The sequence below is a fragment of the Pinus tabuliformis genome, chromosome 7 (genome assembly GCF_031772625.1).
Source record: "Pinus tabuliformis cultivar Carrire ecotype Pingquan chromosome 7, CPIR1, whole genome shotgun sequence".
Classification (NCBI taxonomy): domain Eukaryota; kingdom Viridiplantae; phylum Streptophyta; class Pinopsida; order Pinales; family Pinaceae; genus Pinus; species Pinus tabuliformis.
In genome coordinates this window covers 417,190,857-417,218,178 of record NC_142293.1, presented here as the reverse complement: position 1 = coordinate 417,218,178, position 27,322 = coordinate 417,190,857, and the positions used below count along the sequence as shown (strand labels likewise).

The 27,322-nt window shown below is 33.5% G+C and overlaps 1 long non-coding RNA gene across 1 annotated transcript; it reads right to left on the bottom strand.

Annotated features, from left to right (window-relative positions):
* Positions 1 to 9,728: 9,728 nt before the first annotated feature.
* LOC149247711 (uncharacterized) lies at positions 9,729 to 12,463 on the bottom strand. Its single transcript, XR_016265647.1, has 3 exons — positions 12,329 to 12,463; positions 10,174 to 10,283; positions 9,729 to 10,035 (listed from the first exon to the last, which is right to left on the bottom strand). It is a non-coding gene; the product is annotated as an uncharacterized LOC149247711 (long non-coding RNA).
* Positions 12,464 to 27,322: the final 14,859 nt, after the last annotated feature.

The following is a 27,322-nucleotide window of genomic DNA, read 5'->3' as shown; positions in this document are numbered from 1 at the left end:
GGAGGAGCCGAAAGCGCTGGACCTAGCTCGCAAAGCAAAGGGTCTTTTAAGGAAGCAGTGAAGGGCAAAGGGAAAAACCCCACAGCTGTCACTGAACCTCCAGGGCAGTACATTGTAGATCAAATGCCAAAGAGCCCATCTATCGCCATCGAAATACCAGAGGTAAATGATATATACTCAGAGCTACAAAAAAATGCAGACATTTGTAGATTTAATGGCTTTTGGCCTAGAACTGATGCATTGTATCAATGGATCCATTCGGTTTGGACGAAAAACTGCCAAATCTACCTATACCCTAAGGGTTTCTTTATAGTATGTTTTCACACAGAAGAAGAAAAGGAAACAGTTCTCAACCAAGGGCCATGGTTCTGGGGCAGTGCTGGACTTTTTATTACCCCTTGGTTTCCTGATTTTGATGCCAACACCATGGTGGTATCAAGGATGCCAGTATGGGTTAGGATGCATAATCTTCCTTTACATTTTTGGCATTCAAAGGCTCTAATAGCAATTGGAAATACCTTGGGGAAAATGTTAAAGATAAACGGAGAGAGACACATAAAAGGAATATTTACTTTTGCTAGAATATGTGTCGAGGTAGATCTCATCCGAGGACTACCTGAAAGCATCATCCTGAATTTCAATAATACACAGTGGAAACAGCCTTTGGACTATGAGAATACAGCTTTCAGATGTCGGGGATGTCAACAAACAGGTCATCTGTACAATGCATGTCCAAGCCTCAACAAGAGCAAGCAACAACAAAGGAAGTCGAAAGGATGGAAGAACATAGATGCAACATACAAGAAGGCAACTACAGCAAAGAAAGAACAAAATACAGCAAAGGAAAAAGATCAGGACAATAAGGATAAGAAGATTAATGAGGAAAAGGATCAAGAGCTCCAATTGGAAATAAGTGGTAATAAACGAAGTCACAGCCCTGAATGATCAGATTCAGATAAGGAGCAACCAATGAGCACAATGGAAAACTAGCTTGCCATTATTGACCCCACTCCCAACGATGGTTGGCAAAAAGTGGAGAAGAAAAAGGGCAGGAAGACTTAGGCCAGCTGGTTTTTTTTGGGCTGCACTCCGGATAATAGGAGCGGCACTTTCTTTTTCTGCTTTTAGGCAGGACTGTATCCTGCGGGCTGTATGATCTTCTTTCATACAGTCAAATTGAATGCTTAATGCATATACTATGTAACTTTTTATTTTAATAAAAAGTTCGACTTTTTCTTTGAAAAAAAAAAAAAAAAAACATTTTTTCCATTTATATAATCTATTAACATGGAATTAATTTTTATGACTGTCATATTAATATAGAGATTTAAAATTTATTAATACCATATACATATACCTACTAAATTATAAATTGTCACTTTATAAATTATAAAGACTAAAATATTTTTTATTTATTATAAAAATTTGAAATTTGTAATATAAATATTTAAGCTAGGGTAGTTTCATTTAAAATATTCTTCATTAAAATATTTATCTTACCAGTGAAAAGGTTGCTTCAGGAATAGAGTTAAAAATAATCTCATAAATATAGAAGGACTCTTAAATCATCTTTCAAATAAGCATTTCAAGAGGGAAATATTTATTAAGTTATTTTCTAAGTTTAAACACTCCAACATCGAAATTTCAATGAAATGATGAAAACAAATTATCATAAAAGTGCGTGCCCGTAAACTTTACACACTTCAAACTTTATCCCATCGACATTTGAATCAAATTAAGTACTTCAGTGAAATTGAACATATAAACCAAATTTGGATACAAACTAAAATGAAGTATTCAAACCCAATTTTTTTACAAAATTATGTACAGAGATATTCCTTGGAAGAGTATATGAAAGCTGAAAATTTACTCCCATTTTCCTGTGTACTTGACGTGATATTATACAAATTCCTATCCAAACCACGGTTTGGCCCTTTCAAATGATTGATATCTGTAAAGTAATACCGTGATTTCAAATGCTGTAAACATCTCAGATGTCGTAAAGTAAAATTCTAATAGGACTACGGTGGCAAACATATTGTTAAAAAAATTTAGACTCCCCCAACGCAAATATTCCATCATGGCACTCCACTTTGAACCTACAGAACATTGGAAATTAGAGAGTAAAAGGCCATCGGTGAGATCGCCATTGCTGAGAATCTGCTCCTCTGCGATAGTGAGCAATGTTTTCTCTAAAGGCTGCCGTCTTCCGAGGCATACCCTCAGTGGAAGGGCGATTTCCATCCATTTTAGATCAATTGTTGTCGTCTTCGTAATTGCCATTAGCAGGCTCAAGGTCTCGCTGGAACATAAAATATTCAAGGAAACCATTACTTTCTTCCACAAAACCTAAGGGCAACTATTTGTCAAACTGTGATACAGACTTTGTTCAAATGTCTTTCATAACAAACCATTGCTTGAAGAGCACGAAAGTCAAAGATCTGTGAGATGAAATAAGTTGTGAGTTCCACGATGCCTTGTGCTTGAGTGATGCGCTGTATTTATGCTACAGATTCCCATAGATCTACCTGGTACAAGATTTAGTGGGGTCAAACAAGGAGCTAATGCCATTTGGGAACAACTTGATGCCATCATTCATGAGGAAAATTGCATTAAAAAGAGGGAAACGCTTCTCCGGAGATAGCTTTATCTTTCCTGCTCTCTAATGGTGACGAATGAGGTGAAGCTCTCACACACGATGAGAATAAGGATAACATCCTTATGCTCTTAATAAAATGCCTTCACAACCAGCTCTAGATTGTCGAGGTTCAATAAATACATGGAGGAGAATCCTCACTCCTACGAAGGAGTACCCAGGGACATGTCTAGAAATGCCCCATTTTCAATCGATCGCCTGTCTCGTAGTTTGCTCCATACCTGATTTACGATATATTTCGACTTCTCTGGAAGAGGATATTAGGAGAGATCCCTGTGGATTTTCCAAATTTCTGCCATGGATTCATTTCATCTCATTTTAATCCAAATTTCTACCATGGATTCATTTCATCTCATTTTAGAAATTTCACGGGCACCGGCGGAGATAACATTTGAATTTTGAATTTTTTCTCTACCCAGGCTGCATTGAATGATTATGGTAGACTATATTATCAACCAAGGCGGAGATAACATTTGCATTTTGAATTTTTTCTGTACCGAAGCTGGATTGAATGAGTAGTCTACCCATGCGGAGGAATGGCCCGGTTTCCGTCGCCACCCAGAAAAACCTCCGGCTCCGGCCATCGGCAATTCCTCTGCCCTCTGCCACCCTCCGCGAGCTCCGCCCAGCTCCGCATTAATGTCGACGACTGACAGGTGACATATAGCTTGATTTCCATCACGTCTTGCCGCACGAGAAGTTAATTCAGCATGGAACTTGAATTACTCCAAAAACTCGTGGGCTGCTCCCTCACCAATTCGATGCTGCATTCTGGAAAACTCACTCACCAATTCGACCATTCGAGGGTGGAAAAGTCTGAGCAACTCTATCCAGAGCCTCACATTTCACAGCAATGACGCCCTGGTTAGAGAGCTCCTGTCTGAGCTATGTGAGCTGGGAAACTTAGAAAATCTGGTTGTGAAAGAAAATAACATGAAGGGTCCATTGCCAGAGGAGCTGGGGAGATTGTATAAACTGAAAAAGCTCGTTGTCAGTCGGAATCAGTTCTGTGGCCAAATTCCAACTTCGATTGGCAACTTGGAGAATCTGCTAATCCTGGACCTGAGTTTCATTAAGTTGAATGGTACTTTGCCTTCTGAAATTGGGGGCTTAAAATCTCTCATGAAGATGGATTTGAGCGATAATTTTATCAGAGGGAAGATTCCGCTGGAGTTGGGCGATTTGAAAAATGTGACGCTGTTGGATCTTCGCAACAATGGGCTTCATGGCAATCTTCCACAGACATTGACGGACATGAGTAATTTGCAGGAGCTTTATCTAGGAACCAATCCTATTGGGGGCAATATTTCTCTAGCATGGGATAAGCTGCCAAAGCTAATGAGTTTCGATCTCTTGACCTCAAGATACGAGGGAAGAATACTAATGTCTCTGGGTTCATTCAAGCAATTGCAATATATTTCTCTCAATGGAAATCGTTTCACCGGGGAAATCCCATCGAATTTGGGGGAGATTCATTCCTTCCTTGAATACATTATATCTCAATGGAAATAATTTATCAGGCACAGTGGTTTTTCCTGAGATATTTTGCAGGAGATTGGAAAAGCGCCTAGCCCTGTGGAATAATAGCCCGGGGCTTTTTTATGAAGGCTCTGGTATAATAGTTCCTCATGGTGTCAGTTCTTGCAGCTCCGAATCATCAAAGGCAGCAAGCCACCCATCTTCTCCAACTAGTTTTGTAAGTCCAGGCATAAAGAGATATGATGTTGAATATGTTTCTGTACTGCTGTTATTACTGTATGTAGGCACTCTAATGGCTCAACAACCATAGATAAAAAACAGACAGCCCTTATTTTGAAGGACGGATATATAATTTTATGTGTATACTACATCAGGATACCTGTGTTCCTTTTTGTTATCATGCGTTATATTAAGAAATATAAAAAAAAGTTCGGGTATACAAAATTTGTTTCATCTTTTTGTGTTTCTCTAAGTAATATTTGACCCAATTAGTCATTTGGTGATGATTTGACTCAGTTACTACGAGTACATGTTACCTGTCTGACCTTATTTTGCATATTTTCTTGGGAAAAGACTTGCTAATATTTGAATTGACCATGGCTTTAAATTCCAAACTGTCCATGGCATTTTGGTGGAAAAGTGAGGACAGTGTTTGATATAGATGTGAAGAATCAGCCATATTTTAAGAGATTGTGAGTCTGTAACAGTAAACCCTAACCCCACTGTAAAATGGGAATTGACCATTTCTTTAAATTCCAAATTGGCAATGTCATTTAGATGGAGGAGAAGTCTGAGGGTAGGGTTTGATATAAATGTGAATAATCAACCCTATTTTAAGAGATTGTCAGTCTGTAACAGTAAACCCTAACCCTACTGTAAAACCGGTATTGACCATTGCTTTAAATTCCAAATGGTGTAGTCTACCAGGCGGAGGAATTTCTCGGTGACTGTGTATCAATTAAAATACATGAAATAGATATAGTTAGTAAGCCAAATGATAAGCATGTTCCATGTTTTCAGTAAAATTAAAATGATATTGAAGGGTAGCTTAAAAGAGGCCTTAGATGAAGGAAATCAAAGCAACAACATTTTTTGGCAAAGGATTACTCTATTAGAGTACACATAGCTGGTAATATTGATTACAGAGTCTGAGTTGGTTAGAGCATTACATCAGCCTCTGAAACAGCAATGGCCAAAAGCTGCACACAAGTAAAATATATATAAATCCACTCTTCACTTCACTACTTTGTGAATTGTGACAAAGTAGAATCTTACAAAGTTACATCATCTAGAGCTAAAGACTGTTTAGATACTGTTAAGTTGAGCTTCTCAAAACTTGATAGGGACGTTTCATTAAGTGCAGGGGCTAGATTATGCGTATATTTGATGCCAGAACTGTATGTTGGCTTCAATTTCCCCACTCTCTCTGTTAGTCCTTCTGTCACCTTCGGCAGTATGTTATAAAATGACATTGTAAATGAGGACTACTTATATTTACAAGGAAATGGAGCCAAAACCAAAAGTCAAATTCTTGTTTACAGTCTTGTGTTAACTGCTTTTTAGTAGAAACAAAAAGCTGCAATTGTTCTTCCATACTTCTTAGTTGTTGTTGTTGTTGTGAGACTGAATCCGAAACCGATCTATGTAAGACATCCAGATGTTGTGAGTCCGTACTATCAGTGGTTGAACTCTCAAATATAATCAGTTGCATGATCCATATTGACCCTATCACCATGATCTCGGAGTAGTCGAAAATCTAAGATTTGAATGAATTGAATTGTAGCAGAGTTCATAAGATTGGCACGCCAAGCAAGACTCAAAGCCACAGAAATAACAAGTTGCGTGCCCGAGCGATATTCGGAGCCACAGACCCAAGAGAGATCGAAGCTGCAGATGCAAATACAATTATTTTCACACCATGTTTCACAGAGTTTGCCTTTGATTGAAATTTGATAATACAATCATTGATGAGGATATCACAGCAGTTGTATCGACTGAATACTATCCTAGTTCATTAACAAAGAAAATTGATGATATTTAGGTTTGAAACTTTAATTTAAGGTTTATTAGATTAGGACAATGCTTTGAGCAAAGATTATTGTACTGCTTATTAAGGTGTTTGAATTAGGTTTGACACAATGACAGTTGTGCAGTGGTACTCTGATGTGAAGTTAACAATACATAATGCAGGTTGTGAATTAATACGATAATAACTTTTAAGTATCTGTGGAGCCTACAGTAACATTGGAAGTATCCAAGATCTGAAGATATAATGTATGATGATGCATGTATTGAATTTTTTGAAGAAGGTGAGGATTATAATTAACATTGATAAATGCGATAAGTGAAATTAATGAAAACATTAAAAAGGGGTGGACTACTTTGAGAAATGCCTGTCAACTTACCCACCAGAGGAGGTTCCTTGAATTGGCAGCAGTGGAGCATCGTCTGCAACTTTGTAAACTCCATTCCCACATGGCAGCTAGAGAAAGACTTGTACCAGAATGATCCCAGGCCAGATACAGTTCCAACCAGGAGGAATCTAGTTTGGGGTGTGATCCAAGCCCAACAACCGAAGGTCAGTTTTCTGATCACTGACAACTGCACCAGAAGCAACACATAGTATGTCCAGGCACTCTCTAATCAAATTAACTGAGGTTTGGTTGGTGTGAACAAATATTATAGACCATGGGTTATTGATGGTCCCATGAGATGTCTGCATTTTGCCTAAGGAGGAGGGTGGCTTGTGGCTAATTGATATGGTGGTTCAAGGTAAGCCTGCAAGATTTTGGCAGTAAAATGATTGTGATGTGCTTGGAAGGTTCAGCCACTTGGTAGATTTGATTGAGATTATCTCTTCTCCACACCTTTTCCAATTTAGAGGTTCTTCTATGTTAAAAAGCATCTGGTCCACTTGGAAATGTGTTGCCAAATGTGTGTATTGGATTTATACCGGCACTGGATGCCATTGGGATTTGGTGATACAACCAAGTTGGTGCTGGAAGGGTCATGGCCAATGCTTTCTGGAGATTCCTCAGTATCAAGCTAGCAGGCTAAGCAGGCAGGGCATCTTATTTTGGAAGGACTTGCAGGATTCATATTCCAGATCATGGTTTGATTGGAGGGTGCTAGCTCTTGAGAAAGCTCTCCTTTCTTCAGATAGATTGACTATCTGGATCTCCAAAAGATGATCCCCTTGGAGGATTTGTTTAGGATCAACGTTCAGATGCCCTGTTTACAGAGAGTGGCACTGATCCTTTTGTAAGCAGCTACTGAACTGTGGTAAGAAGTAGCTGTACTTCTTGCTTCATCAGAAACAACCTATGGCACCAGTCTTAAATGGTAGATGGACCTCCTCATATTCAGAGACCAAGTGAATTCATGGATTACATAGTCTGTTCTGTTTGATTAAAAAATGTGAAGATGGGTTTACATGCAGCAACATGATGACAAAGATGACAATAAGCCATGTATGCATCTTTCGGAACATCTAATTTTACAAGGAATAAAAACTGTCATTTTTTTAGAATTTGCAAACAACAAAAATAGTCATGTTTTTCTCTATGTAGTGCGCAAACAACTGATGAAATCCCTGGAATTGGATTCCCATTTTCTGGTGGGCATTGATAAGTTGTTGCAGTCCAAGCTTTGTGTTACCTCTATTTTTGTACATGGATTGTGATTATGAATATTGTGCCTAAGTGCTATGTCATGTGGACCTTATAAAGGGTCAACTTAATGTATTGTAAATGTCATTTTAGTAAATTTATGTAACCATGTAAAGTTTCCTACAGCAAGCTCAAGGCCAAGGCCTCATTAGTGAATATGATTAGCTTGGGAATATCTTTGCTTTCTTGAGTTGACGGGGCGTAGAGGTCAAAATAAAATGTGCAAGCAGATTCAAGGTGATCGCGATTCTGGGTTTAGGAGCTTTATTATAACTGTTGTTTGAAAGGAGGTAATGGAGAAGCAAACAATGAGGTTCATTGTTAATGGTGTTAATAATATAAACATTATGTATTAAGTGATCATGATTATAATAACATGACAATATAGTTAATTATTGATTAGGTTAGTGAGGTGGTTAGACCACCTTAACTGTCTCGGGGTACTTTAAACTTGTGACAGCTGAGAACCTACCTGATTGTAACAAATTTGAGATAATGAACTCCTTTTCCTTGATTGTGCAGTTAGCTTGACTGTGTTTCTCTTGAAAATATTTCAAGACTTCCTCAGTGTCATCAAGCTTTTTCTGTGAAAGAAAAATAGGAAGTGTTCTAAGTCAACAGAGTAACACAAAAACACCTGAAAAGTGCACAGAATTAACTTATTGTATGCTAGCATTGGGACTATTCATTTATACTTGTGTCATTTGGAGTTTATCAATCAAGTCCGCATTTGTTTGCTGGTGAGAAATATTCATGTAGGGAGGTATATGTGGGCCAAATATGGCAGTTTCCTTGAAATGTATTTGAGGGCTTATCGACAAGTCATTTTCATCATTGAAAAGACCATTCTAAAACATACATTTGTTCATTTGCCAAAAACATCTGAGAGAATGTTGGAGTCACCAAGAAACCATGTGGATAAAATTCTCAAAGGTTGGAAATAAAAATTTTTCTTCTGCAATATATTGTCAGACTTCAAATGAACTTCATTTGGCTTCCTGCCATACTCACAAGCTTTGAAAACTGATTGAAACTGTTTTTTTGAGAATTACAATATAGATGATATCTTTTATGTGAAATTAATGGATGGTTCTGAAAATGACACATTTTTTTACAAGGATATTTATATATAAAAAAAAAATCAGTTAATCCGCTAAATTTAACCCTTAAAAAATCAATTTACATCGATAAGAAGCCTGAAGTCCTTAATTATGGCAGTATTATCTAATTAAAGCAAAGGAAAAAAAACAAAACAAACATGTTGTCATCTATCTTAGAGATGCTTTCTTGGCAATACAAGATATGGCCATCTCTAGTAGAGACGATTTAAAAGTACTATCTTAGAGCTACAGGCATGAGATGGTGCCATCTTTCTATTATTGAAAATTTGAATCCTCATCATAAGCAGCAGAGAGTGACTGCTACTCTGAATATCTCTATCTATAGACCATTTCTACCTTATCTCTAGTATGGAAGCAGCAGGTGAGTAGAGCGGAGTAAGAGAAAAGGGCTACAATTGAACAAGGTCAAGCAACACCTCTTCCACTAGCACTCCAAAAATTGCTAGCTCTATGTTAACCCCTACTTCCTCTGCTTCCTCTCTGAATATTTTCCACTCTTGTCTCCCCCTCTTAAAGTCTAGCTCAACAATCCTGTCTGCATGACTATCGGTATCAATCTCTTCTTTCCATGCAGAAGAAGGAGATATTTGTCCACATATAATCTTCTTTACCAATTTCTCCTGAGCCTATTGTTGTTGTTCTCTCAACCATGGCTCTACCCCTGCCATAAACCCACAGCCATGGCATTTTCTACTTGACTGTAACTCTTCATTCACCCTATGAAACAGAAGCTTGTGCGCCTACCTTGCTGGAACTAAGGAAGGATGATGAGAACCCCATAACGAAGTTAATGGGGATGCAGGAGGAAGACTCTCTGGAATTGTTTGAGAGAAATGGACATCTTGTTTCATATGATATTCTGTCCCCACATCTTCTTCCCAATCCATTTCATTATCGTGACTTGTACAGGGGCTTGTCTGAGCTGATGATGATATATCAGTAGAATCAACATCTATACCCATGCTCTGTGACTCGTCCTCCACTGTACAATTGCCACTTTCATCTTCAGATGAATCCTTCCATGATGCTACTCTCTTTTCCAAAAGAAGAGGGTCCATGTAAGCAAGTTGTTCATATGCAGAAATTTTTTGAAGTAACTATCGTTTGGCCCCTGCCATCAAAACAAAACTTATCATACTCAAACTGGCAAAATTGGAGGGAACTAAAAACAACACCCATAAAAACAATAAACAAAATGTGCATGGAAAGTAAAATGAGACAAAAGATTGAAGATGGCTTTAAAACTTACTCTGGATAGTAGCATATGTATTTTCAAAGCCTGGAGTATCCTCAAAAGGGGAGTCCAAGACAGAAACCAGACTAAGTTGTTCAGCCTCTTCAAAACAACCAGTCTAGGGCCTGATGAAATTAGAAAATAGTTAGTTGGCAATAATGCTGAATAAGAATTGCCTCATTTATGCAGGATAAACCCTACTTCAACAAAATTGAATTGGCTCTATTCAAGATGACTGTTTTTGCTTCTTTTTTCTTCTCTTGGTTCTTTGATGTTAATTATTATGTCCCTATTGAATCCCATCATTTTCTCTGACCAGCCTATAGGTTGAACATATCCTACATAAGATCTGAAGTCTTCCTCACTCTGATAGATAAGAACACTTTTTATTCATCTTCATTTTCCAACTTTTATAATTGGAGACTACTGGAATCCTATTTGTTGCTTGTGGGCCTTTATCGTAATAACAGGTAAAGGATTCTTTCTGGTTGTTTTTTGAAAGTGATGAGATTATTGTTACCCTTCTTCTGTTTGCTAATTGTTCTCATTTGGCAACCTCTGAGACAACGTTGTTAATGAAATAGGTTTGTTTTTCACTGATTCCCTTTTATTAATATTGACCCTGTTGACCTTCAGTTCCAAAGCATGTTCTTGTACACTTTCTTAAAGTTTAGTAACCACATTGTTGGTTTGCTTCCTCTCTTTTCATAGTTCTTTATGCAGGCTGCTCTGTCTGAGAGTATCCTAAGTACTGATCTTTAACTTGTTGATGAGAAAGGCCATTCTATTTGTTTCTGTGAGAACCCTATCTGAAATCCTAATTGAAGAATAGTTAATCATGATCATTAGTGTTTGGAGAGAAACCCAAATAGTCCTGGTATTTTAAGAATCAGTGCTGAGGACATATTTTGTGTTTTCCTTGAGGCAATCAGCGCTTTTTATGTCTTCTTTTGGAAAATATGATTGATCGCTTTAGCTCTTTTAATGAAGCGTGCTGAATCATTATTTTTCTTTTTCCTTTGCAGTTCTGGAAGCCGAAGAAGAAGCAAAAAAGTATGAGCGAATTCATCTATGACCTCCCTACTATTTTTTATGGACATATTTCTGTATATTTATAGAGTCGAGTCTCTGGATGCTTCTGCTTAATAAATTGTGTCTAGAAGGAAGTGAGTTTTCTTATTTCATTTACACTGGTTTAATGAACTTTCTATCAATATGGACTGACAAAATTGTTTGGTTTTGCGTTCTTCTCAGAGTTTTGGTTCCATTGAAAGAGGATCACCAACATGGAAGAACCGGGCAGAACAACGCAAGAAACAAGTCAGGGCCACCCCTAAAAGGCCTTTCAGGCTACTGACAGAGGTATAAACATGTCTCTTCTAATTTATATACTCTTTCTTCTCATCGACATAATACAGTCAGGGTCACCCCTAAAAGGCCTTTTAAGCTACTGATAGAGGTATAAAGTCATAAACATAACTCTCCTGATCTACATACTCTTTCATCTCATCAACCTAATACATTTATGGTTCGCTCAATTGTACATATATAATTCATTTTATAACACACTGTGAATTCCATGCACTTCAAAGCTTCTTTGGCTTCCATTTCATTCCTGTGTTCTGTCCAACCCAAAGCTCAAAGTGGAGTGCCTGTTGCCAATAAGCACGAACTGCAATTTTTCTTCTGTAACTAATGTTTTTCTCACCTAAAGACAAAAAGCATCTTAATAATTAACTCAGACATTAGTCCCAGTACTGGGGTTTATGCAAGTTATGTGGGAAAGTTTGTCATTTCGTAGAGCTCCTGTATATAATCTCCTATTTCTTCGCTGAGTTCGTACTCTTTCTGAATCGATCACGGGAATTGGTCTTGGAATCTTCAACGAAGCATTATCTAAAAATATAATTACAGAGAAAAGCTCTCCCCGACACTAAAATAAACTTGTTTTAAGTTCAGTGTCTCAATGGGGATGGAGGGCATGGTTAGGGTTAGGTGAGTATTGTTTGTCATAATCAGGATCATTACCCATGTCCAATTATGTGATCTGTTCAACCCAATTTTTTCAAGTTAACTTACAATATTCAAATGCTTAGAGCGACGACAAATTTTAAACTTGAGTTTTCATCTAGTTTATTAAGAAACATAGTTTGCAGGAACACTCTTTGACCTTTTTATCTGAGGACACAACAAATCTCAGCAAACGAGGCCACTCTCTGAATTCGATCCCAACAGCAATCACCAACAAACCCCAAACGTTGAGCACGCAACTGATCCCTGGAGCGTAGAAAGCATAGCTTAGAAAGCAGAGTGAGTTTTCCAGAATGTCGAGTCCAATTGGTGAGTGAGTTTTCCATAATGCAGGGTCGAATTGGTGAGGGAGCAGCCCGTAGGTTTTTGGAGTAATTCAAATTCCATGCTGAATTAACTTCCCGTGCGGCAAGATGCGATGGAAATCGGGCCATATGTCAGGAACCTGTCAGTCGTCGACATTAATGTGGCGCTGGGTGGAGCTCGCGGAGGGTGGCAGAGGGCAGAGGAATTGCTGGCCGCTGGAGCGGGAGGTTTTTACGGGCGGCGACGGAAACCGGGCCATTCCTCCACCTGGGCAGACTACTCCGAATGATTATGGTAGACTGTCTTATCGACCAGGGAGGAGAAATGCACTAATGCCGGAAAATGTTCGCATGGAAGCCCATGGGCATGCATGGTGAAGGGGCCTCCATAGGGACATTTAATGCCCTATGGCAGGGTGGTTAGCTCTTGCCATCAGTATGGCTACCCTCATAATTGATCCCAAATCGCTACCCATTAAACCTCTGTACGGATGAAAGCTCAGAAAACAAATGATGGGGGCAGAATGAACGAGAAACTCAGGGAAATGGCGACTGAGATCAAGGACGCGTATTTATCGAGAGAAGTGAAGTTTCTGATATTTATCAATGTTTGACTTTTATGACTTTTACTTTGTACAGCAATTGAAGTGATCAACGTTTCATGCCAACTTTTTTTAAAGGGGCCTATAATTTAGATGTAGAAAAATTATTGCTGTATTTTATCAAAATATGACGATAATTTCCATGATTTTTAATGCAAAAAATAATCTTGTTAAACTACGGCTTGCAGAAATACTTCTGCTTTGACATGAATGAAAGGTACTCTGGTCAAGAATCTTATCCAAACCCCTGATAATTAAGGTCTGAATTGCGTGACAAGTGCTCCTTCCAAAGAAAGCACGGTTGCTATATCTTCCAAGTCGCAAGATTGTGGTATAATCGTTAAATTAAGTAGGAAAATTTGGTCCCCACAAGCCGTCTTCTTCTGATTCAATCCAGAGAGAGAAACTATATATGATTGCAAGCTGCTCCAGACCTAAGTTCTGTAATTAATGTTTGAATACCGAGACAAGGGCTGCGTTCAAAGACGGCAGGGTTGCTGTTTCGCCGGAATAAAGAATACGTTACATTTGTTGCTTAACGCTATGACTCCGAAGTCGAGTCATCTTTCACTACTTCTCATAACCCAAAAGTATTAAGCGTAAGAACTATTACCTAGCGGTCAAAGGTTAATATAAATTATAGACTTCTTTAATAGCCAAATCAATTATCAACATAAATAAATATTTCCAGGCACGTTCATCTAGAATATCGAATTTTGCATTCTATATTCCATCATTCTGGACTTTCATACCCGCAATCTACGCAATCTATATTGAAAGCTGCTCCAGACCTAATTTCTTTAGTTGAAAAAAAGATTGCTGCTTCCCCGCCCATAATTCCGATAATTAATGTTTGAATTCCATGACAAGGGCTCCGTTCAAAGACGCAAGGGTTGCTGTTTCGCCGGTATAAAGAATTACGTTACATTTGTTGCGTAACGCTCCGACTCCGAAGTCAAGTCATCTTTCACTACTTCTCATAACCCAAAAGAATTAAGCATAAGAACTATTACCTAGCAGTCAAAGGTTAATATAAATTATAGACTTCTTTAATAGCCAAATGAATTATCAACATAAATAAATATTTACACGACACGTTCATGTAGAATATCGAATTTTTAATCTATATTCCATGAATCTAGACTTTCATACCGGCTGAGTTCTTTTCGGATCTTGATGTGTATCTTTATAATTTTCTTTGTTTTGAAATTTCAAGGAAAAGCATACCCATATATATAGATATATATCATTTGATTTATGGTTATTATTATTATTAGTGAGAACAATAATTCATTCTTATAAATTATTATTATTATTATTATTTAAATTAATTAAAATAATTTTAAATTAGTTTTTATAATTACAAAAATTTATTATAATATATCATATATTTATTCAATAGAGTGTATTATTAATTTTGTTGGTAAAAATATATATTAAATTTATTTATTTTTACACTAAAAAATATTTTATGAATTTTTAAAGATTGAATTTTTAATTTTTGATGGATAGATTGATTTAAATTTTTGAGAAGATTTTTTGGAGTAAATCACATTCGAATGCATTCTTGATGATGAATTACATTTGTTGGTTTGTTCGAAACAGGTGTGATTTACACTTAAAAATCTTCTCAAAATTTGATACATGATATGGATCACAAAAGCTTAAATTCAACAGATTGATTTAAAATCAAATTTTAAGAATTTAATATTATTTATTAAAAATAAAAACTTCTAAATTATTGAATTTTTTTTTTCAAATGTATTGATTGTTCCATATTTAATATTTTCTTTAAAAAAAAAGGTTGCTATTACTTACTTTCCATGTTTTCATTAACCATCAAACTAGCAGACTTAAAAAACAAAATAGACTTAAAAAACAAAAGAAACAATGTTGCATGTTACACTGATTTTTCTCTGGCTTATTTTGCTGATTTTTATTATTGAATATACTTGTTTCAATCATTTCACAACTCAATTTTAAATCATGATACAATGTAAAAAAATAAATTTAACTCAACACTACAATAAATAAATAAAATTAGGAATCTTTTGCGCTTACACTTAAGCCTTTGTGTAACTAAATTTTTTATTTTAATATACTAGTGATTGTAATTTTTTATATTAAATATTTTATTACACATGAATTCTTTGTCAGATGATCATATCAATTTGATTTTTCTAACATAGAAATTCTACCATAAATTATTTATTTTTCCCTGAATTAAGATGTGTATAAATTTAAAGTTAGATAAATAATTTGTGCCAATAATTAACTTTTAAAATATATCTATATTTATATATATATATATATATATATATATATATATAAAATGTAAAGATACTAGACATTGTAATTTCTCTTTCTTATTTTGTCTCATAAACGAAAGATTCAATAAAAATATGGGTAATCAAATAAGTCTTAACTTTTGTAACAAAAAATAATATTAAGGCTAATGTTTCATCTAAAATTATCAATACAACTTATTTTTATTTTATCAATACAACTTATTTTTATTTAATTTCAATGTTATTAAATTCATTAATTGTTTATATTACCTCCCTTCCTTTTATTATATTTAAATGTATTTCATTATTAAATTTATAGATTTATTCAAACATTCCATATTTACCGTTTTATTATTAAATTTATAAATTTAGCTTACCTTTCAATAATCAAATTTCATATTACACTGGTTTGATTTAAAAATATATCAAACTTATTTTTCAATATTACCGTATATCTCTATATAAGTATCTATCTACCATGGTATTTACTCTATCCGTCTATGTTTTGAACACTCAATGTCAGTAGCCTTTAGACCTTGGTATCTACCATGTTATTTACTCTATTTAAAATTTTATAGTCGTTAGAGTTAGAGTTATATATAACCATCTATTATAAATAAATAAATAAAAAACATTATTGTGAAACAAAAGTATGATGTTATGGTGTAATATGAATCGAGAGTTCTATTAATTGAATTTTGTACTTGGTTTCATAATTCTTTTTGATATGAAAAAATTATAAAAAAATTATTTAATTTTATTAAAAATATATTTTGAAAAATAAAAATTTAATATAAATGTAGTAAAAATTAAATTTATCATAATAAATTAAAAAATTTTATATAAAAAATATGTTTAAAATAAATAATATTATATTTAAAATAAATATTTTGAAAAGTTTAAAGGTAATTTTTTTTAATATTTTCACATTAATTTTGTTAATAAATATTGCCTTTAAATAATATTCGTAAATAATTCTGATAAGTTTAATAAATATGGTTGGATTCAAAACATGCTATATGTCTATTCTATTTTAAGGCTTTTCCAATCCCTTTTTATATGTGTTTATGCATAAAATTAAATTTTCAAGGGATGAGCTTTTTTAGAATTTTTACATTGGTCAAAAGAAATTTCAGTGATTGGAATGCCCTTTCACATTCAAGAGTCCATTCAAATGTAATTTTCTATTTTGTGGACACATGATCTAGAATTATTTTGAAAATCCATGCTAATCCCGTTAAATACCTAACTTTAGTTGAATTTTTAGGTGTTTCCCACTCGTTGATAGCTTTAATTTTTATTGGATCCACAACTATTATTTTCTCTAATATGATATGCTCCATAGAACTAATTTGATCCCAATAGAAAGAGCACTTATTCAGTTTGGCATAAAAGTGATGTTCTCTCAACACTTGTAATACCATCCACAAATGTTGTCATTGTTCCTCTTTATGATCTAGGGTAAATAAGGATATCATATAAGAATGCTATAAAAACCTTTTCCAAAAATTCCCATAAAAATATTTTTCGTGAAACGCATGAATACATATAGTGCATTCGATCAACCAAAAGGAACCACCCAAAACTTATAGATGGCATACCTAGTTCTAAAAGTTGTGTTCATGATATCCTCTTTCGTATCCTATCTTGATGGCATCCTAATATAAATTTAATCATGGAGGATACATTTTCCCTTCTTTTTTGATCAAATAAATCATCATGGTAAAGGATACTTTCTCTTAATTGTTGTCTTCTTTGTTTGTATGAATTGAATGCATAACAAATTAATGTTCCATCTTTCTCTTACAATACTACTAGTACACCTTAAGAGGACATGCTTGGGCATATATATCCCTTTTTTATTTTTCTTCAAGCTACATCTATAACACCTTTAGTTCAAGTCTGCTCTTTCTATAAGGTGTTTTTGAGACTAGGGAGGCTCCCAACATTAAGTCAATTAAAGAAGAAATATCTCTTTTAATTGGTAGCCCTAGTCTATCACCAAAAGGCTCTTCATACTCCAATACAAGATATACTCCTCAATATTGGGCATCTCATCCTTGGTCTCTTATTCCATATGGATAGCATAAATCTAACACCCCTTAATGAAAGATTTCTTAATGTCCATGGCTGACATTTCCCTTTACGGTCTAGTCTCAAAATCCCATGTACCTTCCTTCATTGCCCCTCTTCATTGAGATAGAAAAAGGCTTTGTCATAGTAGTCCAATATAGCATGTTGTCTATCTAACCAATCCATGTCTATGTGGTAGTCATACAACCCAAATGGAATAATGCTCAAATCTCTCTAGTATCTACAGTGTTACTGTTGATGAAGTATTTTTAAACTAACTCATTAATTCTTCATTTTTCTCTTGTAACTAGTTGAACTAAGCCCTTTCATATTTAAATTTTTCCAAACTAAATATTTGAATAAGTTTGGGAATAATATAACTATGGCCAACTTTGGAATCAATTAATGTAACATTAAAATTCTATGATGTGTACATGGTAATCATTTTTTCAATTATCCAAAGGCGCATATATTCTAGGCATCCCTTTCCCCACATCCTCCTCTATATCATCTTCTTGTATGTGGTACATAACTTCCACTTCAGCATATTTATGAGCGCACTCCTTGAACACGTTATCTCCCTCACATAAACAACATTTAATAGTTGGACATCTTGCCATATTGCCAAACATTCCTACTTTATTTGTTAGATAAGTGTGGGTTTTCTTGGTTATTTTATTAATGGATATTTTTTAGAGAAGAGGGATTGTATCCCTTATTCCTTTGCTCTAAGATAGGCTTCTTCTTCTAATTCTAGGCGCTTTGTATTTTTGAGGTATTTTTCATTCCTTTCTTCATCTTCTAGGGTCTTACATTCATAAAAATTAATCTTATCACTATAATATGAATGGAACATACATAATAACCTATGGATTTTGACTCTCTCATATTTGAAAAAGCCAACATATTTCAATAGTTCAAAAAACTTCCTTTCATTTTCCTCCATTGTCATAATACCTTGCTTGAGTTTAAAGAATTCTTGCATCTTTGTGTCATAACAGTGCTCAAATAAGGGCATATTATAAACACAATTCTTTAATTATTACTCGATTAATAGTTCATCTTCAAAGTTCTACACCTAACTAAGGTGTTCCCACCATATGGACTTGCTTCCTTCGAAATAGTATCGGGATTTTATTGTCTCTATGTTATAGGATTAATTGTGAAATTTTTAAAACATCCTTATCCTAAATAGCCAAGATTATGGTTCCTCAACTTTCTTCTCCTTCGCATTAGATTTAGCAGCCTTAATGATTTTGATCTCTCCTTTTAGAGATTCAATTTTAGATTTTCCTTTACCGAGCCAAACATGTGATAGATTCTAACTACTAGCTACATCAAAGGATATGCATGATATCTTCTTAGGCTACTTTATTCATGATGTTGATATCTATTATAAGTCTTAGATTTCCCAAGAAATTGGTGTCTCCCTCTATTTCCAATACTTCATGCTCTATGGCTTACTTAGATGCATATTTTTTATCAATCTTCTCATGTAATTTCTATATACTTTGAGAAATCTAGGCATAAATAAATTTTTATTATTCTTGTGCCTTGAAAAAAAAGGAAGCCAAAGATTATCCAAATATATATATATATATATATATATATATATATATATATATATATATATATATATATATATATATATATATATATATATATATATATCTCCTTGGATAATCTTTGGCTTCCTTTTTTTTCCTCTTCCTATACCATCGATGTCTATTTGTGTATTACTGGGACTCATCCTTTAGAGCTCCCCACTTTAAGCACCATAAGATCTTGGTGTATCTTCCCTATGTACTTGTATTTCAATTTTAGAATTAGTTCATCACAAAGTTGTTAGACAACAGTGGAAATCTTATTAGATAGTTTTTTTCAGGTCCTAAAATTAGCACATTTTTCCATTATTGATAAACACCTTTTATGTCCCTACTCCTCCATATTCACCACTTTATTATCCATGTCCTCACATCACTCATGATTTTGACACCCAAATATTAAAAGAGCTCTTTTAGTTAAAAAAAAATTCATTATATAATGAAATTTTTATTTTTAATGACCATATGAATTGGAACAAACCTTTTTTTATAACATTGCAACAATTTTCCTTTACTATAACCACTATTTCCAGATTTGATACTCATCCTCATTGTTAGCATGCCAACACATATATAGGGAGAATTCTACCACTTGGGATTTACTTCTAGGTGCCTTGAGATCATTCCATATTGGTTAGAATAGCTCTAGGGTTAAAATCCCATCACAATGCTTGGTCAAAATTATTCTAAGAATACGGTAGCCACTAATAAACACAATTGTGGCTCAGTCATGAGAATATTATCATGCATTTCATGGCATGAGAATATCACAAAAATGAGATCTACATTCTATCTTTTACCAAATTTTAACTAAATTTTGTTTGCTCCACGTCTCCATTTTTCATTTATTGATCATGGAATTTTCTTTTAGATTTGAAAAATGAGATATTATTTACTTATGGTGTAGATCCATGCCCTTGTCGCTAATATCAATAGTTAGAATGACTCTAAAAATAGGGGAGTTGATTGTGGATCCAAAATACCTTCCCCATATTCTATATAAACATTGTATAATGTAAAGTAGGGAATCAATCACTATTAAAAGAAGTTTAGGTGTTCACAAAAGTAGGAATCATGTTGGATGTGTCTTACCATGACCTCCTATATTTTATATAATTTATATGTAGTGTAAAAGGATTGGAATTTTTTGGTCAGAGTAATAAATTCGTCATTGAATCAGTGAGCTTATTTATCTCTAATCTGCTCAATCAGTCCGATGTGATGGTTGTATGCTAGTGCACATTACAGCTCAAGGATAGAGCATATGCAGGTCCATGGTGACTCTATGTAGGCCCTCTTCATTATTTTAATGTGAAATTGAATATCACAATTTAATATAAATGATGTGTTCAAATTTTTAATACGAAGAAAAGTACTTATACTATAGTTTTCTTTACGTCATAAGTCAGTTAGGAAGGGTCCCTTATTTGGTTTGCATTGCAATTGTTTTCTTTCTTACTCAGATTAGTTAAAATTAGATATTTGTGCACCTTTGTATTTCCTTCATATATTATTATTTCAATTCTCTTCATCTAAGCTATTCAATTACTCACATGATTTCAGATTACAACTGTGGATCCCCTACAAAATTTAGCCACTAAAGGTTGAGGAATAAAAGTGATTCTCAAGGAATCACATTCTATTTGATGCCACTAATACTAAACAAAGAAATAATATCAGTGTCCTTAAATTGTTATCATAAAAATAATCCCAATGATCCAATAATACCTCTATAGCATTTTACTTTTTGTCTAATTGGATTCAAAATTTTAATTGGAAAGTGTACATTTCCCCATAGAAGTTAAGCATTGAAGGTTGAAGAATGAAAGTGCTTCTCAAGGAATCATAGAACCAATTGATTCCATTGAGGCAAAAAAAATGATTACTATAAATTCCTATAAAGTGTTATTGTAAACATAAGCCCATTGATCCAACAAAATCTATGTAGTATTATGATTTCCAGTTTGGTTAGAGTTTATTGCAAGTGTGCTTCTTAAAACATTAATTTTTTTTTTATATAGAATAGGAAGTATCAATGATATAATCCTCAATATATAGTGTATGCATCTCGAAATCTTACAAGACCTAGATTAACAATTAAAATGTAATAGGATGTATACATATAAATTGACCAGCATAGTTGTATAAATATAATTATATGTATATATCTATATGAATGTATATATGTATATATGTATGTATGTATGTATGTGTGTACGTCTGTATGTCTTTTAAGAATCGATCATCATATACTCATGGGGGATATCAGAGATATTCTACATTCAAGCCTAAGAAGACCCAACATTACAACTCAGGCTCTCATATCACTCTATAGGATACCCAACCTCAAAGGTGACTTTAGGGAGGAAGAGTATCAAAAGTTTTCTTGTATTACAATTATTTTAGATTGAATTCTAAAATTTATCATTATCTTCTTCCCATCATGAATTTTCCATTGATACAAATTTTATATCATTCTACACTCTCAACATAAAGATATGGCATGAGAACCCATTCATTCCCAATTAATATCCATACAACTGACACATGGCTGACCCATGGTATTCTTGCCACATGCCACCACAATATTATGCCACATCATTTGACATGTTTTTGATATGTGGTAGTCATCCATCTACCTTTTAGCATCGAGGCACACTACCTCTACAAGATAGTCACGATCAACGTTATGTCATATATGGATATGGGTATTCTAGTGCATATGTGACGATTAATTTGATTACATCATGATGAGAAAATTAACAGTGTTTACCCACCTTTACCTTAGTACTCATCTCCTTTAGAGATTGTACAATAAAAAATGGAATTCTTAGAAGCTTAGAAGTAGGAAGGTGAGCTTGAAATCCTAACTAATACAAAAACATAAACTAATAAGCATAAATTATACTTAATATGCCCTCAAATGAGATGTATTTTAGGATGTGGTAGGTCACCACATCCCAAGGACCAGGTAGGATTTCTTTTCTCACTACATTTTCATATTCGTTAAGTTGTTCATTTTGTAGAGGAAGTTGTCATCATGGCCATAAGTTTGTTTAATTCCTTTTTTACTTTTGGCTCTCAGGATCGATGCAAATTTTATTGAATTATATTAGCATATTCCTTCATATCTATGACATGTTGGATGATCTTTGTATCAAATTTCTTCATGTCACTGTAAGTCCAAGAAAAAAGACCATTGTATTCTTTAAATAGTCGAATGAATTTTGACCTCTCGATAGGAGTACAACCAATTCCTAAATTATTGTTTCTTGAATAGTTTACAGTACTTAAATTTATGACCTCATATTGCATAGTTGGGATATTTCTCAAAGAGTTAGTTAGTCTTCTAGATTTATCATGTAGGTCCCAAATTTTTTCAATTAAATATATTAACTTTGGGATCAAATTTATGTATATGTTTGTTATACTGAAAGACGATTTTTGTGTTTCATGAGTTTGTACTTCTTCATGAATAATTGAGTTCTTGAAGGTAGCTTCCGTTAAGATAAAGTTTAGAATATGGGAATTATCATGAAATACCTAATAATGTGTAATATTATTTGGAACTATAGACCTATAAATGGATTCCACAAAAAAGGAGTTACTGTAATGTTTTTTTATAAGGAATTAACCTAGAGGAAACATTGGCTAACAAATTGGTATTAGTATTTCGAAAATGAGGAATGGAACAAATATTGAATGTAAATAAATGATTGATCATACCTTATTATGGTAACGTTGTGGCTATTTTGGCACAAGAACTGGGAGCTATTGCTCCATAGTTTAATGGTTGTGATAAGGCCACTAGATCAAAGATTATATGACCAAAATTAATCAAGCAAATAAATCCCAACCCATATGATCTAGTCAATTATTCATGCATACTTTTCCCTATCTAGGTTTTGAGCTGAAACTTGTAATTCTCATAGATTGGTGACATATGATGCGTTCAATGCAAAGATTCCCTGCTCTAGCTAAGAGATCACATCCTCCACAATAGATCTGGAACCTCCAGACAAGCACCACCAAACAAGCAGCACAAATGACATTCCATAGAGGACCATTAGCTTAAACAAATAAACATGAAGATGAACAACTCATCATAAATTCAAATTTATAGGAAGGGAACATTCACTTCCATTGATCATAAAATGAAATAATACAACAGGTATACCTTCATGCATAGGACCTACTCTACAAATTTCGGTTAAGTCTCCCCCTCTTTCTAGAGAAAATGACCAATGAAAAAGGAAACACTCATTTATGGTATAAAGGAGGCAAAATAACCCTAGAAAGGAGATGTAAGATAACTTACTATAGTTATGGAGTTCTGAATCTCTAATTATGACTAGCTTGGCCCTAGAGAATAAATAAATTTATGTAGGTGTAGAGGAAAGCCTAAGGGGATGAGTGACAAAGTGTCAAGGAATATTATACAATAATATACCCCTAACCAACTGATATACAAGTCGGTCAAGTTGATATTCTTGGGAAAGTACACCTTTAGAAACATTTTTCTCAATCATGAGCTTTTTCTCAATTGTTGTAAATTATGAAATAATTAATATCTCATAATTATAATATTTTGGAAAAATAATTATGAGAAGTTACTCAATTATGTAATTCCACCCTTTTAACATGGGATAAATCTCACGAAAGTAAAAGAAAAGGTGAAAGGGGATGCATTCTAGCCAGCAACTAAGATAAGATGATATTAGATTTCTCCCACTATAATGGAGTAGCAAATAGGGTTATAACAGGAATTTTTTCAATTGACTTGAAATATAATAAATTAAATTATGTACCTGTTTAACCACTATTTGATATTCGTTGAATACCTTTAAGTACTTCACATTAAGATCCACTACTTTCATGAGTTCATGGATCAAGGCCTTGTTGGGACATGGAATTAACATTCTCTTGCATTTTTTTTCCTAACTTTTATTGCCCCTTTTTTACTCTCGAGGCCATACTTTATCACTGGAATGACCACTATCAACCTAAGTATGTCTCTTTTTATATTTCATCCTTATGATCTGATCCTAGTTGTAATTTGGCACGACAACTACTGTTTTAGCCTATTTTTATCATAAACCTCACAAATGGGCTATTTGAAAGTGTGTGGTCTATTCAGAAGTTGTTATAGGATTATATTTTTCAGTATTGCCTCACCATGGGTGGGACAAGGACCCACTAGATGTTGTTGATACATGCGCCACTTATTTTGGACGTGATAATCTCCTTTAATCAGTCATGAAGACCAATTTGGAAAAGTATGTGGTCAAATTCAGTTCAAGCGCCAAAGGAGATATTCATGGAAACATAGTTGAAGCAGTTAGGATTTTCCATAGATGAATTATTGTATGTTGGAAAAGTTGTTACAACTTTGTCCTAACCATGGAAATTGTTATTAGACTGTTAATATATATTCTCAATTTAGATCGCATGATAATCAAGAGATTCTCATGATGATCTTATCTTTGTAATACAAAATTACAAAAAGGTGTGCAGGTGTTATAAACCTACGTCAACAAAAAGGAGTGAACTAGACCCAGGCTCTTTAATAGCCCAATCCGTTTGGAGTAGTCACCCCTAACAAGTTTATAGGTTATGTTAGCTTAAGATCCTTTCTTATAATAGAGGATTCAATCCTAAAAAGTGATTCCTAATCTAAGCTAAAATAAACTATGATTGTTCTATTATCCTACACTAAACTATAATTAAACAATAAACTAAAATCCTACTATGAATTAAAATACAAAAGTAAATTTGAATAGATTACAAGCATAAGATTAAGACCCTAAATGCAATATACGAAATACTTCTAATTTATAGATTACATTTAGAAATTAGAATTAAAATATAATATAAAATCTAAACATGACTATATTATAATACAACATGTACAACTATATTACAAGAAATAACAAAAACTATATCATAATGAAATTAGTTCTAGATATGAATGATCTATAAATAAACACGTAAAAATATTTAAAAGAATAAAATAAATTACTATTTCTTATTGCAACTATCTAATGATCTATAAATAAACACGTAAAAATATTTAAAAGAGTAAAATAAATTACTATTTCTTATTGCAACTATCTCTTAAATAATTCTCAATGTGAATAAAAAATGACCCAATAATTATAAACATAAAAAAAAAATTACTTACTTTCATTATAGCACAACAATACTTATTTAATCATTTCACATTCAAAATTCATATGGAAAACTAACTAATAAATATAATGTATATTACTTGGCCAAGATAAATAAATAGAAGAAAAACTATAATTAATTCTTTATCATATTCAGATACTTCTAATCTCCTCCTCTATTGATACAACCAATAAACCATTCGAAAGAAAAGGTGATATAATAATAATAAGAGTATGATGTTATGATGTAATATGAATGAAGATTTTTATCGAAATTTTGTATTTTTTTATAATTTTTCCCTTTACATGGGTAGTATATTATACGAATTAACTAATTTATATAAAGATAATATTTTGAAAATTATAAATTTAATAAAAATTTAGTAAAAAAATAAATTTATCGTCAAAATATTGTTGTAAATTATTTTTTAGATAAAAAATTATATCTCTATAAATTTAAAAATAAATAATAATATTGTAAAATATATATTTGTATAAATTAAAAAAAGATAAATAAATAAATAACATTTTAATATTGTATTTAATAAAGTGAGCATTTAGAAATTTTCTTTTTAATATCCTCACATTAATTTGTTTAATAAATATTTCCCTTTAATAATGTTCATAAGTTTAAAAAATATGGTTATGTTATTAAATATATGTTTTGGATTCAAAACATACTATATGTCCATTTCACTTGAACTCTTTTCTAATCCTTTCTTATGTGTTTATGTATACAGTTAAATTTTTAAGGATTGAGTTATTTGTAGAATTGTTTCACTAGTCAGAAGAAACTTCACTAATTGGAATACCCTTTCACATTCAAGAGCTCATTCAAATTTAACCTTCCTTTCTATAGAGAGGTGTTCTAGAGTGCTATCATTGAAAATCCCCGCTAATTCCATTAAATACCTAACTTCAGTCACATTTTTGGGTGTTGGCCATTCATTGATAGCTTTAATTTTTAGTGGATCCACAACTATTCCTTTCTCTAATATGATATGATCCAGGGAATCAATTTGATCCCAATGGAAAAAGTAATTAGTTTGGTGTAAAACTAACGCTCTCTCGATACTTGCAATACCATCCCCAAGTGTTGCAATCGTTCATCTTCTTTTGATCAATGGCGAATAAGGATTTCATATAAGAAAATTGTATAAACCTTTTCCAAAAATTATGTAAAATAGTGTTCATCAAACACATGAATACATCTAGTGCCTTAGATAAGCTAAAAGGTAGCACCCAAAGCTCATAGTTTTCATACCTAGTTCTAAAAGTTGTTTTGACAATATATTCTTCTATATCCTAGCTTGATGGCACCCTAATATCAAGTCAATCACGGAGGATACATTTTCCCCTATTAGTTGATCAAATAAATCATCCATCCACGGTAAAGGATATTTGTTCTTGATTGCTTGAAGATTTTTGTGGTGGGAATGTTGAGTATCTTTAGTGTTCAAAATTAGTTCCACGTCGATGAAAAAATGGCTACTGTGGAACCAATTTTGAACACTAAAGATACTCAATATTTGTTCTTACTTTTTATCTTGTTTAGTTATATCAATTAAACGCATAACCTTAATGTTCCATATTTCTCTTACAAATAGTACTAGTACACCCAAAGAGGTCACACTTTAGCATGTATATTCCATTTTAATATTTCTTCAAGATTCACTTATAACAGCTTAAGTTCATGTATGCTCACTTTGTAAGTTGTTTTGAAGACTAGGGTGGCTCCTCTCATTAATTCAATTCAAAAATCCATATCCCTTTTAAGTGGTAGCCCTAATGTATCACCAAAAGCCTTTTCATTCTCTAAGACAACGTACTCTTCAAAATTGGCATCTTATCCTTTCTCTCTTATTCCATATGGATATCATAATTCTAACATCCCTTAATGAAAATTTCCTAATGTCCATGGTTGATATTTCCCTTTATGGGATAGGTCTCAAGATCTCATGTACCTTCCTTCATTTACCCTCTTCATTGAGACAAAAAACCGATTTATTGGCAAATGACCCCAAATCTGGATCCCTCGCTATCCGAAGAACCCTTCTTAGTAATCCCCTACAAAGTGAAAAACAAAAACCATTA